Source organism: Schistocerca serialis, unplaced genomic scaffold (genome assembly GCF_023864345.2).
Source record: "Schistocerca serialis cubense isolate TAMUIC-IGC-003099 unplaced genomic scaffold, iqSchSeri2.2 HiC_scaffold_717, whole genome shotgun sequence".
Classification (NCBI taxonomy): domain Eukaryota; kingdom Metazoa; phylum Arthropoda; class Insecta; order Orthoptera; family Acrididae; genus Schistocerca; species Schistocerca serialis.
In genome coordinates, this window is record NW_026048318.1 from 24,076 (window position 1) to 38,463 (window position 14,388).

The 14,388-nt window shown below is 53.2% G+C and overlaps 43 non-coding genes across 43 annotated transcripts; 14 read left to right on the top strand and 29 right to left on the bottom strand.

Moving 5' to 3' along the window:
- Positions 1-132: 132 nt before the first annotated feature.
- Positions 133-205, bottom strand: Trnav-cac (transfer RNA valine (anticodon CAC)). Its single transcript has one exon. It is a non-coding gene; the product is annotated as a tRNA-Val (tRNA).
- Positions 206-607: 402 nt separating this feature from the next.
- On the top strand, positions 608-679 carry Trnap-agg (transfer RNA proline (anticodon AGG)). The gene has a single exon. It is a non-coding gene; the product is annotated as a tRNA-Pro (tRNA).
- A 194-nt stretch (positions 680-873) lies between these two features.
- Trnav-aac (transfer RNA valine (anticodon AAC)) lies at positions 874-946 on the bottom strand. The gene has a single exon. It is a non-coding gene; the product is annotated as a tRNA-Val (tRNA).
- Positions 947-1,103: 157 nt separating this feature from the next.
- Positions 1,104-1,176, bottom strand: Trnav-cac (transfer RNA valine (anticodon CAC)). Its single transcript has one exon. It is a non-coding gene; the product is annotated as a tRNA-Val (tRNA).
- A 401-nt stretch (positions 1,177-1,577) lies between these two features.
- Trnap-agg (transfer RNA proline (anticodon AGG)) lies at positions 1,578-1,649 on the top strand. The gene has a single exon. It is a non-coding gene; the product is annotated as a tRNA-Pro (tRNA).
- Positions 1,650-1,843: 194 nt separating this feature from the next.
- Positions 1,844-1,916, bottom strand: Trnav-aac (transfer RNA valine (anticodon AAC)). Its single transcript has one exon. It is a non-coding gene; the product is annotated as a tRNA-Val (tRNA).
- A 157-nt stretch (positions 1,917-2,073) lies between these two features.
- Positions 2,074-2,146, bottom strand: Trnav-cac (transfer RNA valine (anticodon CAC)). Its single transcript has one exon. It is a non-coding gene; the product is annotated as a tRNA-Val (tRNA).
- A 386-nt stretch (positions 2,147-2,532) lies between these two features.
- Positions 2,533-2,604, top strand: Trnap-agg (transfer RNA proline (anticodon AGG)). The gene has a single exon. It is a non-coding gene; the product is annotated as a tRNA-Pro (tRNA).
- A 194-nt stretch (positions 2,605-2,798) lies between these two features.
- Positions 2,799-2,871, bottom strand: Trnav-aac (transfer RNA valine (anticodon AAC)). Its single transcript has one exon. It is a non-coding gene; the product is annotated as a tRNA-Val (tRNA).
- A 157-nt stretch (positions 2,872-3,028) lies between these two features.
- Positions 3,029-3,101, bottom strand: Trnav-cac (transfer RNA valine (anticodon CAC)). The gene has a single exon. It is a non-coding gene; the product is annotated as a tRNA-Val (tRNA).
- A 402-nt stretch (positions 3,102-3,503) lies between these two features.
- On the top strand, positions 3,504-3,575 carry Trnap-agg (transfer RNA proline (anticodon AGG)). The gene has a single exon. It is a non-coding gene; the product is annotated as a tRNA-Pro (tRNA).
- A 194-nt stretch (positions 3,576-3,769) lies between these two features.
- Positions 3,770-3,842, bottom strand: Trnav-aac (transfer RNA valine (anticodon AAC)). Its single transcript has one exon. It is a non-coding gene; the product is annotated as a tRNA-Val (tRNA).
- Positions 3,843-3,999: 157 nt separating this feature from the next.
- Positions 4,000-4,072, bottom strand: Trnav-cac (transfer RNA valine (anticodon CAC)). Its single transcript has one exon. It is a non-coding gene; the product is annotated as a tRNA-Val (tRNA).
- A 402-nt stretch (positions 4,073-4,474) lies between these two features.
- Trnap-agg (transfer RNA proline (anticodon AGG)) lies at positions 4,475-4,546 on the top strand. The gene has a single exon. It is a non-coding gene; the product is annotated as a tRNA-Pro (tRNA).
- A 194-nt stretch (positions 4,547-4,740) lies between these two features.
- On the bottom strand, positions 4,741-4,813 carry Trnav-aac (transfer RNA valine (anticodon AAC)). Its single transcript has one exon. It is a non-coding gene; the product is annotated as a tRNA-Val (tRNA).
- Positions 4,814-4,970: 157 nt separating this feature from the next.
- Trnav-cac (transfer RNA valine (anticodon CAC)) lies at positions 4,971-5,043 on the bottom strand. Its single transcript has one exon. It is a non-coding gene; the product is annotated as a tRNA-Val (tRNA).
- A 402-nt stretch (positions 5,044-5,445) lies between these two features.
- Trnap-agg (transfer RNA proline (anticodon AGG)) lies at positions 5,446-5,517 on the top strand. Its single transcript has one exon. It is a non-coding gene; the product is annotated as a tRNA-Pro (tRNA).
- Positions 5,518-5,711: 194 nt separating this feature from the next.
- On the bottom strand, positions 5,712-5,784 carry Trnav-aac (transfer RNA valine (anticodon AAC)). Its single transcript has one exon. It is a non-coding gene; the product is annotated as a tRNA-Val (tRNA).
- A 157-nt stretch (positions 5,785-5,941) lies between these two features.
- On the bottom strand, positions 5,942-6,014 carry Trnav-cac (transfer RNA valine (anticodon CAC)). Its single transcript has one exon. It is a non-coding gene; the product is annotated as a tRNA-Val (tRNA).
- Positions 6,015-6,415: 401 nt separating this feature from the next.
- Trnap-agg (transfer RNA proline (anticodon AGG)) lies at positions 6,416-6,487 on the top strand. The gene has a single exon. It is a non-coding gene; the product is annotated as a tRNA-Pro (tRNA).
- Positions 6,488-6,681: 194 nt separating this feature from the next.
- Trnav-aac (transfer RNA valine (anticodon AAC)) lies at positions 6,682-6,754 on the bottom strand. The gene has a single exon. It is a non-coding gene; the product is annotated as a tRNA-Val (tRNA).
- A 157-nt stretch (positions 6,755-6,911) lies between these two features.
- Trnav-cac (transfer RNA valine (anticodon CAC)) lies at positions 6,912-6,984 on the bottom strand. The gene has a single exon. It is a non-coding gene; the product is annotated as a tRNA-Val (tRNA).
- A 402-nt stretch (positions 6,985-7,386) lies between these two features.
- Trnap-agg (transfer RNA proline (anticodon AGG)) lies at positions 7,387-7,458 on the top strand. The gene has a single exon. It is a non-coding gene; the product is annotated as a tRNA-Pro (tRNA).
- A 194-nt stretch (positions 7,459-7,652) lies between these two features.
- Trnav-aac (transfer RNA valine (anticodon AAC)) lies at positions 7,653-7,725 on the bottom strand. The gene has a single exon. It is a non-coding gene; the product is annotated as a tRNA-Val (tRNA).
- A 157-nt stretch (positions 7,726-7,882) lies between these two features.
- Trnav-cac (transfer RNA valine (anticodon CAC)) lies at positions 7,883-7,955 on the bottom strand. The gene has a single exon. It is a non-coding gene; the product is annotated as a tRNA-Val (tRNA).
- A 401-nt stretch (positions 7,956-8,356) lies between these two features.
- On the top strand, positions 8,357-8,428 carry Trnap-agg (transfer RNA proline (anticodon AGG)). Its single transcript has one exon. It is a non-coding gene; the product is annotated as a tRNA-Pro (tRNA).
- A 194-nt stretch (positions 8,429-8,622) lies between these two features.
- Positions 8,623-8,695, bottom strand: Trnav-aac (transfer RNA valine (anticodon AAC)). Its single transcript has one exon. It is a non-coding gene; the product is annotated as a tRNA-Val (tRNA).
- A 157-nt stretch (positions 8,696-8,852) lies between these two features.
- Trnav-cac (transfer RNA valine (anticodon CAC)) lies at positions 8,853-8,925 on the bottom strand. The gene has a single exon. It is a non-coding gene; the product is annotated as a tRNA-Val (tRNA).
- Positions 8,926-9,326: 401 nt separating this feature from the next.
- On the top strand, positions 9,327-9,398 carry Trnap-agg (transfer RNA proline (anticodon AGG)). Its single transcript has one exon. It is a non-coding gene; the product is annotated as a tRNA-Pro (tRNA).
- A 194-nt stretch (positions 9,399-9,592) lies between these two features.
- Positions 9,593-9,665, bottom strand: Trnav-aac (transfer RNA valine (anticodon AAC)). The gene has a single exon. It is a non-coding gene; the product is annotated as a tRNA-Val (tRNA).
- Positions 9,666-9,822: 157 nt separating this feature from the next.
- On the bottom strand, positions 9,823-9,895 carry Trnav-cac (transfer RNA valine (anticodon CAC)). The gene has a single exon. It is a non-coding gene; the product is annotated as a tRNA-Val (tRNA).
- A 401-nt stretch (positions 9,896-10,296) lies between these two features.
- On the top strand, positions 10,297-10,368 carry Trnap-agg (transfer RNA proline (anticodon AGG)). The gene has a single exon. It is a non-coding gene; the product is annotated as a tRNA-Pro (tRNA).
- Positions 10,369-10,562: 194 nt separating this feature from the next.
- Trnav-aac (transfer RNA valine (anticodon AAC)) lies at positions 10,563-10,635 on the bottom strand. The gene has a single exon. It is a non-coding gene; the product is annotated as a tRNA-Val (tRNA).
- A 157-nt stretch (positions 10,636-10,792) lies between these two features.
- Trnav-cac (transfer RNA valine (anticodon CAC)) lies at positions 10,793-10,865 on the bottom strand. Its single transcript has one exon. It is a non-coding gene; the product is annotated as a tRNA-Val (tRNA).
- A 402-nt stretch (positions 10,866-11,267) lies between these two features.
- On the top strand, positions 11,268-11,339 carry Trnap-agg (transfer RNA proline (anticodon AGG)). The gene has a single exon. It is a non-coding gene; the product is annotated as a tRNA-Pro (tRNA).
- Positions 11,340-11,533: 194 nt separating this feature from the next.
- Trnav-aac (transfer RNA valine (anticodon AAC)) lies at positions 11,534-11,606 on the bottom strand. The gene has a single exon. It is a non-coding gene; the product is annotated as a tRNA-Val (tRNA).
- Positions 11,607-11,763: 157 nt separating this feature from the next.
- On the bottom strand, positions 11,764-11,836 carry Trnav-cac (transfer RNA valine (anticodon CAC)). Its single transcript has one exon. It is a non-coding gene; the product is annotated as a tRNA-Val (tRNA).
- Positions 11,837-12,237: 401 nt separating this feature from the next.
- Trnap-agg (transfer RNA proline (anticodon AGG)) lies at positions 12,238-12,309 on the top strand. Its single transcript has one exon. It is a non-coding gene; the product is annotated as a tRNA-Pro (tRNA).
- A 194-nt stretch (positions 12,310-12,503) lies between these two features.
- Positions 12,504-12,576, bottom strand: Trnav-aac (transfer RNA valine (anticodon AAC)). Its single transcript has one exon. It is a non-coding gene; the product is annotated as a tRNA-Val (tRNA).
- A 157-nt stretch (positions 12,577-12,733) lies between these two features.
- Trnav-cac (transfer RNA valine (anticodon CAC)) lies at positions 12,734-12,806 on the bottom strand. The gene has a single exon. It is a non-coding gene; the product is annotated as a tRNA-Val (tRNA).
- Positions 12,807-13,207: 401 nt separating this feature from the next.
- Positions 13,208-13,279, top strand: Trnaa-agc (transfer RNA alanine (anticodon AGC)). The gene has a single exon. It is a non-coding gene; the product is annotated as a tRNA-Ala (tRNA).
- A 194-nt stretch (positions 13,280-13,473) lies between these two features.
- Positions 13,474-13,546, bottom strand: Trnav-aac (transfer RNA valine (anticodon AAC)). The gene has a single exon. It is a non-coding gene; the product is annotated as a tRNA-Val (tRNA).
- Positions 13,547-13,701: 155 nt separating this feature from the next.
- Positions 13,702-13,774, bottom strand: Trnav-cac (transfer RNA valine (anticodon CAC)). The gene has a single exon. It is a non-coding gene; the product is annotated as a tRNA-Val (tRNA).
- Between the last annotated feature and the right edge of the window lie 614 nt (positions 13,775-14,388).

Genomic DNA, 14,388 nt, shown 5'->3' on the forward strand with positions numbered 1-14,388 from the left:
ACGATTTATAGTGATGTTGCCATCGTAACTAAAAAATTCAATAAATGTGGTACTTGCAAACGAAGGGACATGCAGCAGATCCACACACGACGTGGCTCATTGGAGGACAATACGACATAGGCAGGAAAATACTGTTCCCGCCCGGGATCGAACCGGGGACCTTCTGCGTGTGAAGCAGACGTGATAACCGCTACACTACGGAAACGACGGACCTGAGGAGTCCATCCTTGTTCACTCGAACTTGCCTCAGACTTTCTCTCGTCCGCGAATGCACACACGACAGTTCTTTTGTCAGCCTGGAACCCATCACAGCCGAGGGCTCAAGAAGTCTTCGGGGTGCTCGAGAGGGTGTCTGCCGTAGCACCCCTAACGAGATAGCGGCGTTTCGCGCAGTCGTTATTGCAAGTCATATCAGCAAAAGCAATCACTTTCTCAGCAGCAGGCAGTGCGAGCCCAGCGGCAGCTCTACATGAAGGTACCAATAGCCCAGGAAGGCCGCCGACCGCAGGAATTCGCGCCGCCCCCATCCCGCCAGCGTACACGAGACTTCCAGGGCACCCTGGACGACATCGAGGGACTGGAATAATTGGCATTCGCCGTGTCACAGGGCTCGTTGGTCTAGGGGTATGATTCCTGCTTAGGGTGCAGGAGGTCCCGGGTTCAAATCCCGGACGAGCCCTAGCGTTTTGTGCAAAGTGATCGCACGTCAGTGGCTGAGTCAGCGCAAAAAGCTCGCCGTCAATATCAAATGAATTTCTTATTCGATGTGAGCAATTGACACTCGGGTCCGACGCGTGAAGGCGATTACGAAGGTTTCGGGTACAGATGGTAGCAGATGCATGTTAGTACGTCTTGCTTAAAGAGATGAAAAAGTGTTTCCGCCCGGGATCGAACCGGGGACCTTCTGCGTGTTAGGCAGACGTGATAACCGCTACACCACGGAAACTGCTTGTGTGCACCTTACTTCACAGACGACTTATAGTGATGTTGCCATCGTAACTAAAAAATTCAATAAATGTGGTACTTGCAAACGAAGGGACATGCAGCAGATCCACACACGACGTGGCTCATTGGAGGACAATACGACATAGGCAGGAAAATACTGTTCCCGCCCGGGATCGAACCGGGGACCTTCTGCGTGTGAAGCAGACGTGATAACCGCTACACTACGGAAACGACGGACCTGAGGAGTCCATCCATGTTCACTCGAACTTGCCTCAGACTTTCTCTCGTCCGCGAATGCACACACGACAGTTCCTTTGTCAGCCTGGAACCCATCACAGCCGAGGGCTCAAGAAGTCTTCGGGGTGCTCGAGAGGGTGTCTGCCGTAGCACCCCTAACGAGATAGCGGCGTTTCGCGCAGTCGTTATTGCAAGTCATATCAGCAAAAGCAATCACTTTCTCAGCAGCATTCAGTGCGAGCCCAGCGGCAGCTCTACATGAAGGTACCAATAGCCCAGGAAGGAAGCCGATCGCGGGAATTCGCACCGCCCCCATACCGCCAGCGTACACGATACCTCCATGGCACCCTGGACGACATGGATGGACTGGAATAATTGGCATTGCCGTGTCACAGGGCTCGTTGGTCTAGGGGTATGATTCCTGCTTAGGGTGCAGGAGGTCCCGGGTTCAAATCCCGGACGAGCCCTAGCGTTTTGTGCAAAGTGATCGCACGTCAGTGGCTGAGTCAGCGCAAAAAGCTCGCCGTCAATATCAAATGAATTTCTTATTCGATGTGAGCAATTGACACTCGGGTCCGACGCGTGAAGGCGATTACGAAGGTTTCGGGTACAGATGGTAGCAGATGCATGTTAGTACGTCTTGCTTAAAGAGATGGAAAAGTGTTTCCGCCCGGGATCGAACCGGGGACCTTCTGCGTGTTAGGCAGACGTGATAACCGCTACACCACGGAAACTGCTTGTGTGCACCTTACTTCACAGACGATTTATAGTGATGTTGCCATCGTAACTAAAAAATTCAATAAATGTGGTACTTGCAAACGAAGGGACATGCAGCAGATCCACACACGACGTGGCTCATTGGAGGACAATACGACATAGGCAGGAAAATACTGTTCCCGCCCGGGATCGAACCGGGGACCTTCTGCGTGTGAAGCAGACGTGATAACCGCTACACTACGGAAACGACGGACCTGAGGAGTCCATCCTTGTTCACTCGAACTTGCCTCAGACTTTCTCTCGTCCGCGAATGCACACACGACAGTTCTTTTGTCAGCCTGGAACCCATCACAGCCGAGGGCTCAAGAAGTCTTCGGGGTGCTCGAGAGGGTGTCTGCCGTAGCACCCCTAACGAGATAGCGGCGTTTCGCGCAGTCGTTATTGCAAGTCATATCAGCAAAAGCAATCACTTTCTCAGCAGCAGGCAGTGCGAGCCCAGCGGCAGCAATAGCCCAGGAAGGCCGCCGACCGCAGGAATTCGCGCCGCCCCCATCCCGCCAGCGTACACGAGACTTCCAGGGCACCCTGGACGACATCGAGGGACTGGAATAATTGGCATTCGCCGTGTCACAGGGCTCGTTGGTCTAGGGGTATGATTCCTGCTTAGGGTGCAGGAGGTCCCGGGTTCAAATCCCGGACGAGCCCTAGCGTTTTGTGCAAAGTGATCGCACGTCAGTGGCTGAGTCAGCGCAAAAAGCTCGCCGTCAATATCAAATGAATTTCTTATTCGATGTGAGCAATTGACACTCGGGTCCGACGCGTGAAGGCGATTACGAAGGTTTCGGGTACAGATGGTAGCAGATGCATGTTAGTACGTCTTGCTTAAAGAGATGAAAAAGTGTTTCCGCCCGGGATCGAACCGGGGACCTTCTGCGTGTTAGGCAGACGTGATAACCGCTACACCACGGAAACTGCTTGTGTGCACCTTACTTCACAGACGACTTATAGTGATGTTGCCATCGTAACTAAAAAATTCAATAAATGTGGTACTTGCAAACGAAGGGACATGCAGCAGATCCACACACGACGTGGCTCATTGGAGGACAATACGACATAGGCAGGAAAATACTGTTCCCGCCCGGGATCGAACCGGGGACCTTCTGCGTGTGAAGCAGACGTGATAACCGCTACACTACGGAAACGACGGACCTGAGGAGTCCATCCATGTTCACTCGAACTTGCCTCAGACTTTCTCTCGTCCGCGAATGCACACACGACAGTTCCTTTGTCAGCCTGGAACCCATCACAGCCGAGGGCTCAAGAAGTCTTCGGGGTGCTCGAGAGGGTGTCTGCCGTAGCACCCCTAACGAGATAGCGGCGTTTCGCGCAGTCGTTATTGCAAGTCATATCAGCAAAAGCAATCACTTTCTCAGCAGCATTCAGTGCGAGCCCAGCGGCAGCTCTACATGAAGGTACCAATAGCCCAGGAAGGAAGCCGATCGCGGGAATTCGCACCGCCCCCATCCCGCCAGCGTACACGATACCTCCATGGCACCCTGGACGACATGGATGGACTGGAATAATTGGCATTCGCCGTGTCACAGGGCTCGTTGGTCTAGGGGTATGATTCCTGCTTAGGGTGCAGGAGGTCCCGGGTTCAAATCCCGGACGAGCCCTAGCGTTTTGTGCAAAGTGATCGCACGTCAGTGGCTGAGTCAGCGCAAAAAGCTCGCCGTCAATATCAAATGAATTTCTTATTCGATGTGAGCAATTGACACTCGGGTCCGACGCGTGAAGGCGATTACGAAGGTTTCGGGTACAGATGGTAGCAGATGCATGTTAGTACGTCTTGCTTAAAGAGATGGAAAAGTGTTTCCGCCCGGGATCGAACCGGGGACCTTCTGCGTGTTAGGCAGACGTGATAACCGCTACACCACGGAAACTGCTTGTGTGCACCTTACTTCACAGACGATTTATAGTGATGTTGCCATCGTAACTAAAAAATTCAATAAATGTGGTACTTGCAAACGAAGGGACATGCAGCAGATCCACACACGACGTGGCTCATTGGAGGACAATACGACATAGGCAGGAAAATACTGTTCCCGCCCGGGATCGAACCGGGGACCTTCTGCGTGTGAAGCAGACGTGATAACCGCTACACTACGGAAACGACGGACCTGAGGAGTCCATCCTTGTTCACTCGAACTTGCCTCAGACTTTCTCTCGTCCGCGAATGCACACACGACAGTTCTTTTGTCAGCCTGGAACCCATCACAGCCGAGGGCTCAAGAAGTCTTCGGGGTGCTCGAGAGGGTGTCTGCCGTAGCACCCCTAACGAGATAGCGGCGTTTCGCGCAGTCGTTATTGCAAGTCATATCAGCAAAAGCAATCACTTTCTCAGCAGCAGGCAGTGCGAGCCCAGCGGCAGCTCTACATGAAGGTACCAATAGCCCAGGAAGGCCGCCGACCGCAGGAATTCGCGCCGCCCCCATCCCGCCAGCGTACACGAGACTTCCAGGGCACCCTGGACGACATCGAGGGACTGGAATAATTGGCATTCGCCGTGTCACAGGGCTCGTTGGTCTAGGGGTATGATTCCTGCTTAGGGTGCAGGAGGTCCCGGGTTCAAATCCCGGACGAGCCCTAGCGTTTTGTGCAAAGTGATCGCACGTCAGTGGCTGAGTCAGCGCAAAAAGCTCGCCGTCAATATCAAATGAATTTCTTATTCGATGTGAGCAATTGACACTCGGGTCCGACGCGTGAAGGCGATTACGAAGGTTTCGGGTACAGATGGTAGCAGATGCATGTTAGTACGTCTTGCTTAAAGAGATGAAAAAGTGTTTCCGCCCGGGATCGAACCGGGGACCTTCTGCGTGTTAGGCAGACGTGATAACCGCTACACCACGGAAACTGCTTGTGTGCACCTTACTTCACAGACGACTTATAGTGATGTTGCCATCGTAACTAAAAAATTCAATAAATGTGGTACTTGCAAACGAAGGGACATGCAGCAGATCCACACACGACGTGGCTCATTGGAGGACAATACGACATAGGCAGGAAAATACTGTTCCCGCCCGGGATCGAACCGGGGACCTTCTGCGTGTGAAGCAGACGTGATAACCGCTACACTACGGAAACGACGGACCTGAGGAGTCCATCCTTGTTCACTCGAACTTGCCTCAGACTTTCTCTCGTCCGCGAATGCACACACGACAGTTCTTTTGTCAGCCTGGAACCCATCACAGCCGAGGGCTCAAGAAGTCTTCGGGGTGCTCGAGAGGGTGTCTGCCGTAGCACCCCTAACGAGATAGCGGCGTTTCGCGCAGTCGTTATTGCAAGTCATATCAGCAAAAGCAATCACTTTCTCAGCAGCAGGCAGTGCGAGCCCAGCGGCAGCTCTACATGAAGGTACCAATAGCCCAGGAAGGCCGCCGACCGCAGGAATTCGCGCCGCCCCCATCCCGCCAGCGTACACGAGACTTCCAGGGCACCCTGGACGACATCGAGGGACTGGAATAATTGGCATTCGCCGTGTCACAGGGCTCGTTGGTCTAGGGGTATGATTCCTGCTTAGGGTGCAGGAGGTCCCGGGTTCAAATCCCGGACGAGCCCTAGCGTTTTGTGCAAAGTGATCGCACGTCAGTGGCTGAGTCAGCGCAAAAAGCTCGCCGTCAATATCAAATGAATTTCTTATTCGATGTGAGCAATTGACACTCGGGTCCGACGCGTGAAGGCGATTACGAAGGTTTCGGGTACAGATGGTAGCAGATGCATGTTAGTACGTCTTGCTTAAAGAGATGAAAAAGTGTTTCCGCCCGGGATCGAACCGGGGACCTTCTGCGTGTTAGGCAGACGTGATAACCGCTACACCACGGAAACTGCTTGTGTGCACCTTACTTCACAGACGACTTATAGTGATGTTGCCATCGTAACTAAAAAATTCAATAAATGTGGTACTTGCAAACGAAGGGACATGCAGCAGATCCACACACGACGTGGCTCATTGGAGGACAATACGACATAGGCAGGAAAATACTGTTCCCGCCCGGGATCGAACCGGGGACCTTCTGCGTGTGAAGCAGACGTGATAACCGCTACACTACGGAAACGACGGACCTGAGGAGTCCATCCATGTTCACTCGAACTTGCCTCAGACTTTCTCTCGTCCGCGAATGCACACACGACAGTTCCTTTGTCAGCCTGGAACCCATCACAGCCGAGGGCTCAAGAAGTCTTCGGGGTGCTCGAGAGGGTGTCTGCCGTAGCACCCCTAACGAGATAGCGGCGTTTCGCGCAGTCGTTATTGCAAGTCATATCAGCAAAAGCAATCACTTTCTCAGCAGCATTCAGTGCGAGCCCAGCGGCAGCTCTACATGAAGGTACCAATAGCCCAGGAAGGAAGCCGATCGCGGGAATTCGCACCGCCCCCATCCCGCCAGCGTACACGATACCTCCATGGCACCCTGGACGACATGGATGGACTGGAATAATTGGCATTGCCGTGTCACAGGGCTCGTTGGTCTAGGGGTATGATTCCTGCTTAGGGTGCAGGAGGTCCCGGGTTCAAATCCCGGACGAGCCCTAGCGTTTTGTGCAAAGTGATCGCACGTCAGTGGCTGAGTCAGCGCAAAAAGCTCGCCGTCAATATCAAATGAATTTCTTATTCGATGTGAGCAATTGACACTCGGGTCCGACGCGTGAAGGCGATTACGAAGGTTTCGGGTACAGATGGTAGCAGATGCATGTTAGTACGTCTTGCTTAAAGAGATGAAAAAGTGTTTCCGCCCGGGATCGAACCGGGGACCTTCTGCGTGTTAGGCAGACGTGATAACCGCTACACCACGGAAACTGCTTGTGTGCACCTTACTTCACAGACGACTTATAGTGATGTTGCCATCGTAACTAAAAAATTCAATAAATGTGGTACTTGCAAACGAAGGGACATGCAGCAGATCCACACACGACGTGGCTCATTGGAGGACAATACGACATAGGCAGGAAAATACTGTTCCCGCCCGGGATCGAACCGGGGACCTTCTGCGTGTGAAGCAGACGTGATAACCGCTACACTACGGAAACGACGGACCTGAGGAGTCCATCCTTGTTCACTCGAACTTGCCTCAGACTTTCTCTCGTCCGCGAATGCACACACGACAGTTCTTTTGTCAGCCTGGAACCCATCACAGCCGAGGGCTCAAGAAGTCTTCGGGGTGCTCGAGAGGGTGTCTGCCGTAGCACCCCTAACGAGATAGCGGCGTTTCGCGCAGTCGTTATTGCAAGTCATATCAGCAAAAGCAATCACTTTCTCAGCAGCAGGCAGTGCGAGCCCAGCGGCAGCTCTACATGAAGGTACCAATAGCCCAGGAAGGCCGCCGACCGCAGGAATTCGCGCCGCCCCCATCCCGCCAGCGTACACGAGACTTCCAGGGCACCCTGGACGACATCGAGGGACTGGAATAATTGGCATTCGCCGTGTCACAGGGCTCGTTGGTCTAGGGGTATGATTCCTGCTTAGGGTGCAGGAGGTCCCGGGTTCAAATCCCGGACGAGCCCTAGCGTTTTGTGCAAAGTGATCGCACGTCAGTGGCTGAGTCAGCGCAAAAAGCTCGCCGTCAATATCAAATGAATTTCTTATTCGATGTGAGCAATTGACACTCGGGTCCGACGCGTGAAGGCGATTACGAAGGTTTCGGGTACAGATGGTAGCAGATGCATGTTAGTACGTCTTGCTTAAAGAGATGAAAAAGTGTTTCCGCCCGGGATCGAACCGGGGACCTTCTGCGTGTTAGGCAGACGTGATAACCGCTACACCACGGAAACTGCTTGTGTGCACCTTACTTCACAGACGACTTATAGTGATGTTGCCATCGTAACTAAAAAATTCAATAAATGTGGTACTTGCAAACGAAGGGACATGCAGCAGATCCACACACGACGTGGCTCATTGGAGGACAATACGACATAGGCAGGAAAATACTGTTCCCGCCCGGGATCGAACCGGGGACCTTCTGCGTGTGAAGCAGACGTGATAACCGCTACACTACGGAAACGACGGACCTGAGGAGTCCATCCATGTTCACTCGAACTTGCCTCAGACTTTCTCTCGTCCGCGAATGCACACACGACAGTTCCTTTGTCAGCCTGGAACCCATCACAGCCGAGGGCTCAAGAAGTCTTCGGGGTGCTCGAGAGGGTGTCTGCCGTAGCACCCCTAACGAGATAGCGGCGTTTCGCGCAGTCGTTATTGCAAGTCATATCAGCAAAAGCAATCACTTTCTCAGCAGCATTCAGTGCGAGCCCAGCGGCAGCTCTACATGAAGGTACCAATAGCCCAGGAAGGAAGCCGATCGCGGGAATTCGCACCGCCCCCATCCCGCCAGCGTACACGATACCTCCATGGCACCCTGGACGACATGGATGGACTGGAATAATTGGCATTGCCGTGTCACAGGGCTCGTTGGTCTAGGGGTATGATTCCTGCTTAGGGTGCAGGAGGTCCCGGGTTCAAATCCCGGACGAGCCCTAGCGTTTTGTGCAAAGTGATCGCACGTCAGTGGCTGAGTCAGCGCAAAAAGCTCGCCGTCAATATCAAATGAATTTCTTATTCGATGTGAGCAATTGACACTCGGGTCCGACGCGTGAAGGCGATTACGAAGGTTTCGGGTACAGATGGTAGCAGATGCATGTTAGTACGTCTTGCTTAAAGAGATGGAAAAGTGTTTCCGCCCGGGATCGAACCGGGGACCTTCTGCGTGTTAGGCAGACGTGATAACCGCTACACCACGGAAACTGCTTGTGTGCACCTTACTTCACAGACGATTTATAGTGATGTTGCCATCGTAACTAAAAAATTCAATAAATGTGGTACTTGCAAACGAAGGGACATGCAGCAGATCCACACACGACGTGGCTCATTGGAGGACAATACGACATAGGCAGGAAAATACTGTTCCCGCCCGGGATCGAACCGGGGACCTTCTGCGTGTGAAGCAGACGTGATAACCGCTACACTACGGAAACGACGGACCTGAGGAGTCCATCCATGTTCACTCGAACTTGCCTCAGACTTTCTCTCGTCCGCGAATGCACACACGACAGTTCCTTTGTCAGCCTGGAACCCATCACAGCCGAGGGCTCAAGAAGTCTTCGGGGTGCTCGAGAGGGTGTCTGCCGTAGCACCCCTAACGAGATAGCGGCGTTTCGCGCAGTCGTTATTGCAAGTCATATCAGCAAAAGCAATCACTTTCTCAGCAGCATTCAGTGCGAGCCCAGCGGCAGCTCTACATGAAGGTACCAATAGCCCAGGAAGGAAGCCGATCGCGGGAATTCGCACCGCCCCCATCCCGCCAGCGTACACGATACCTCCATGGCACCCTGGACGACATGGATGGACTGGAATAATTGGCATTGCCGTGTCACAGGGCTCGTTGGTCTAGGGGTATGATTCCTGCTTAGGGTGCAGGAGGTCCCGGGTTCAAATCCCGGACGAGCCCTAGCGTTTTGTGCAAAGTGATCGCACGTCAGTGGCTGAGTCAGCGCAAAAAGCTCGCCGTCAATATCAAATGAATTTCTTATTCGATGTGAGCAATTGACACTCGGGTCCGACGCGTGAAGGCGATTACGAAGGTTTCGGGTACAGATGGTAGCAGATGCATGTTAGTACGTCTTGCTTAAAGAGATGGAAAAGTGTTTCCGCCCGGGATCGAACCGGGGACCTTCTGCGTGTTAGGCAGACGTGATAACCGCTACACCACGGAAACTGCTTGTGTGCACCTTACTTCACAGACGATTTATAGTGATGTTGCCATCGTAACTAAAAAATTCAATAAATGTGGTACTTGCAAACGAAGGGACATGCAGCAGATCCACACACGACGTGGCTCATTGGAGGACAATACGACATAGGCAGGAAAATACTGTTCCCGCCCGGGATCGAACCGGGGACCTTCTGCGTGTGAAGCAGACGTGATAACCGCTACACTACGGAAACGACGGACCTGAGGAGTCCATCCATGTTCACTCGAACTTGCCTCAGACTTTCTCTCGTCCGCGAATGCACACACGACAGTTCCTTTGTCAGCCTGGAACCCATCACAGCCGAGGGCTCAAGAAGTCTTCGGGGTGCTCGAGAGGGTGTCTGCCGTAGCACCCCTAACGAGATAGCGGCGTTTCGCGCAGTCGTTATTGCAAGTCATATCAGCAAAAGCAATCACTTTCTCAGCAGCATTCAGTGCGAGCCCAGCGGCAGCTCTACATGAAGGTACCAATAGCCCAGGAAGGAAGCCGATCGCGGGAATTCGCACCGCCCCCATCCCGCCAGCGTACACGATACCTCCATGGCACCCTGGACGACATGGATGGACTGGAATAATTGGCATTGCCGTGTCACAGGGCTCGTTGGTCTAGGGGTATGATTCCTGCTTAGGGTGCAGGAGGTCCCGGGTTCAAATCCCGGACGAGCCCTAGCGTTTTGTGCAAAGTGATCGCACGTCAGTGGCTGAGTCAGCGCAAAAAGCTCGCCGTCAATATCAAATGAATTTCTTATTCGATGTGAGCAATTGACACTCGGGTCCGACGCGTGAAGGCGATTACGAAGGTTTCGGGTACAGATGGTAGCAGATGCATGTTAGTACGTCTTGCTTAAAGAGATGGAAAAGTGTTTCCGCCCGGGATCGAACCGGGGACCTTCTGCGTGTTAGGCAGACGTGATAACCGCTACACCACGGAAACTGCTTGTGTGCACCTTACTTCACAGACGATTTATAGTGATGTTGCCATCGTAACTAAAAAATTCAATAAATGTGGTACTTGCAAACGAAGGGACATGCAGCAGATCCACACACGACGTGGCTCATTGGAGGACAATACGACATAGGCAGGAAAATACTGTTCCCGCCCGGGATCGAACCGGGGACCTTCTGCGTGTGAAGCAGACGTGATAACCGCTACACTACGGAAACGACGGACCTGAGGAGTCCATCCTTGTTCACTCGAACTTGCCTCAGACTTTCTCTCGTCCGCGAATGCACACACGACAGTTCTTTTGTCAGCCTGGAACCCATCACAGCCGAGGGCTCAAGAAGTCTTCGGGGTGCTCGAGAGGGTGTCTGCCGTAGCACCCCTAACGAGATAGCGGCGTTTCGCGCAGTCGTTATTGCAAGTCATATCAGCAAAAGCAATCACTTTCTCAGCAGCAGGCAGTGCGAGCCCAGCGGCAGCTCTACATGAAGGTACCAATAGCCCAGGAAGGCCGCCGACCGCAGGAATTCGCGCCGCCCCCATCCCGCCAGCGTACACGAGACTTCCAGGGCACCCTGGACGACATCGAGGGACTGGAATAATTGGCATTCGCCGTGTCACAGGGCTCGTTGGTCTAGGGGTATGATTCCTGCTTAGGGTGCAGGAGGTCCCGGGTTCAAATCCCGGACGAGCCCTAGCGTTTTGTGCAAAGTGATCGCACGTCAGTGGCTGAGTCAGCGCAAAAAGCTCGCCGTCAATATCAAATGAATTTCTTATTCGATGTGAGCAATTGACACTCGGGTCCGACGCGTGAAGGCGATTACGAAGGTTTCGGGTACAGATGGTAGCAGATGCATGTTAGTACGTCTTGCTTAAAGAGATGAAAAAGTGTTTCCGCCCGGGATCGAACCGGGGACCTTCTGCGTGTTAGGCAGACGTGATAACCGCTACACCACGGAAACTGCTTGTGTGCACCTTACTTCACAGACGACTTATAGTGATGTTGCCATCGTAACTAAAAAATTCAATAAATGTGGTACTTGCAAACGAAGGGACATGCAGCAGATCCACACACGACGTGGCTCATTGGAGGACAATACGACATAGGCAGGAAAATACTGTTCCCGCCCGGGATCGAACCGGGGACCTTCTGCGTGTGAAGCAGACGTGATAACCGCTACACTACGGAAACGACGGACCTGAGGAGTCCATCCATGTTCACTCGAACTTGCCTCAGACTTTCTCTCGTCCGCGAATGCACACACGACAGTTCCTTTGTCAGCCTGGAACCCATCACAGCCGAGGGCTCAAGAAGTCTTCGGGGTGCTCGAGAGGGTGTCTGCCGTAGCACCCCTAACGAGATAGCGGCGTTTCGCGCAGTCGTTATTGCAAGTCATATCAGCAAAAGCAATCACTTTCTCAGCAGCATTCAGTGCGAGCCCAGCGGCAGCTCTACATGAAGGTACCAATAGCCCAGGAAGGAAGCCGATCGCGGGAATTCGCACCGCCCCCATCCCGCCAGCGTACACGATACCTCCATGGCACCCTGGACGACATGGATGGACTGGAATAATTGGCATTGCCGTGTCACAGGGCTCGTTGGTCTAGGGGTATGATTCCTGCTTAGGGTGCAGGAGGTCCCGGGTTCAAATCCCGGACGAGCCCTAGCGTTTTGTGCAAAGTGATCGCACGTCAGTGGCTGAGTCAGCGCAAAAAGCTCGCCGTCAATATCAAATGAATTTCTTATTCGATGTGAGCAATTGACACTCGGGTCCGACGCGTGAAGGCGATTACGAAGGTTTCGGGTACAGATGGTAGCAGATGCATGTTAGTACGTCTTGCTTAAAGAGATGAAAAAGTGTTTCCGCCCGGGATCGAACCGGGGACCTTCTGCGTGTTAGGCAGACGTGATAACCGCTACACCACGGAAACTGCTTGTGTGCACCTTACTTCACAGACGACTTATAGTGATGTTGCCATCGTAACTAAAAAATTCAATAAATGTGGTACTTGCAAACGAAGGGACATGCAGCAGATCCACACACGACGTGGCTCATTGGAGGACAATACGACATAGGCAGGAAAATACTGTTCCCGCCCGGGATCGAACCGGGGACCTTCTGCGTGTGAAGCAGACGTGATAACCGCTACACTACGGAAACGACGGACCTGAGGAGTCCATCCATGTTCACTCGAACTTGCCTCAGACTTTCTCTCGTCCGCGAATGCACACACGACAGTTCCTTTGTCAGCCTGGAACCCCATCACAGCCGAGGGCTCAAGAAGTCTTCGGGTGCTCGAGAGGGTGTCTGCCGTAGCACCCTAACGAGATAGCGGCGTTTCGCGCAGTCGTTATTGCAAGTCATATCAGCAAAAGCAATCACTTTCTCAGCAGCATTCAGTGCGAGCCCAGCGGCAGCTCTACATGAAGGTACCAATAGCCCAGGAAGGAAGCCGATCGCGGGAATTCGCACCGCCCCCCATCCCGCCAGCGTACACGATACCTCCATGGCACCCTGGACGACATGGATGGACTGGAATAATTGGCATTGCCGTGTCACAGGGCTCGTTGGTCTAGGGGTATGATTCCTGCTTAGCGTGCAGGAGGTCCCGGGTTCAAATCCCGGACGAGCCCTAGCGTTTTGTGCAAAGTGATCGCACGTCAGTGGCTGAGTCAGCGCAAAAAGCTCGCCGTCAATATCAAATGAATTTCTTATTCGATGTGAGCAATTGACACTCGGGTCCGACGCGTGAAGGCGATTACGAAGGTTTCGGGTACAGATGGTAGCAGATGCATGTTAGTACGTCTTGCTTAAAGAGATGGAAAAGTGTTTCCGCCCGGGATCGAACCGGGGACCTTCTGCGTGTTAGGCAGACGTGATAACCGCTACACCACGGAAACTGCTTGTGTGCACCTTACTTCACAGACGATTTATAGTGATGTTGCCATCGTAACTAAAAAATTCAATAAAGTGGTACTTGCAAACGAGGGACATGCAGCAGATCCACACACGACGTGGCTCATTGGAGGACAATACGACATAGGCAGGAAAATACTGTTCCCGCCCGGGATCGAAACGGGGACCTTCTGCGTGTGAAGCAGACGTGATAACCGCTACACTACGGAAACGGACGGACCTGAGGAGTCCCATCCTTGTTCACTCGAACTTGCCCTCAGACTTTCTCTCGTCCGCGAATGCACACACGACAGTTCTTTTGTCAGCCTGGAACCCATCACAGCCGAGGGCTCAAGAAGTCTTCGGGGTGCTCGAGAGGGTGTCTGCCGTAGCACCCCTAACGAGATAGCGGCGTTTCGCGCAGTCGTTATTGCAAGTCATATCAGCAAAAGCAATCACTTTCTCAGCAGCAGGCAGTGCGAGCCCAGCGGCAGCTCTACATGAAGGTACCAATAGCCCAGGAAGGCCGCCGACCGCAGGAATTCGCGCCGCCCCCATCCCGCCAGCGTACACGAGACTTCCAGGGCACCCTGGGACGACATCGAGGGGACTGGAATAATTGGCATTCGCCGTGTCACAGGGCTCGGTTGGTCTAGGGGTATGATTCCTGCTTAGGGTGGCAGGAGGGTCCCGGGTTTCAAATCCCGGACGAGCCCTAGCGTTTTGTGCAAAGTGATCGCACGTCCAGTGGCTGAGTCAGCGCAAAAGCTCGCCGTCAATATCAAATGAATTTCTTATTCGATGTGAGCAATTGACACTCGGGTCCGACGCGTGAAAGGCGATTACG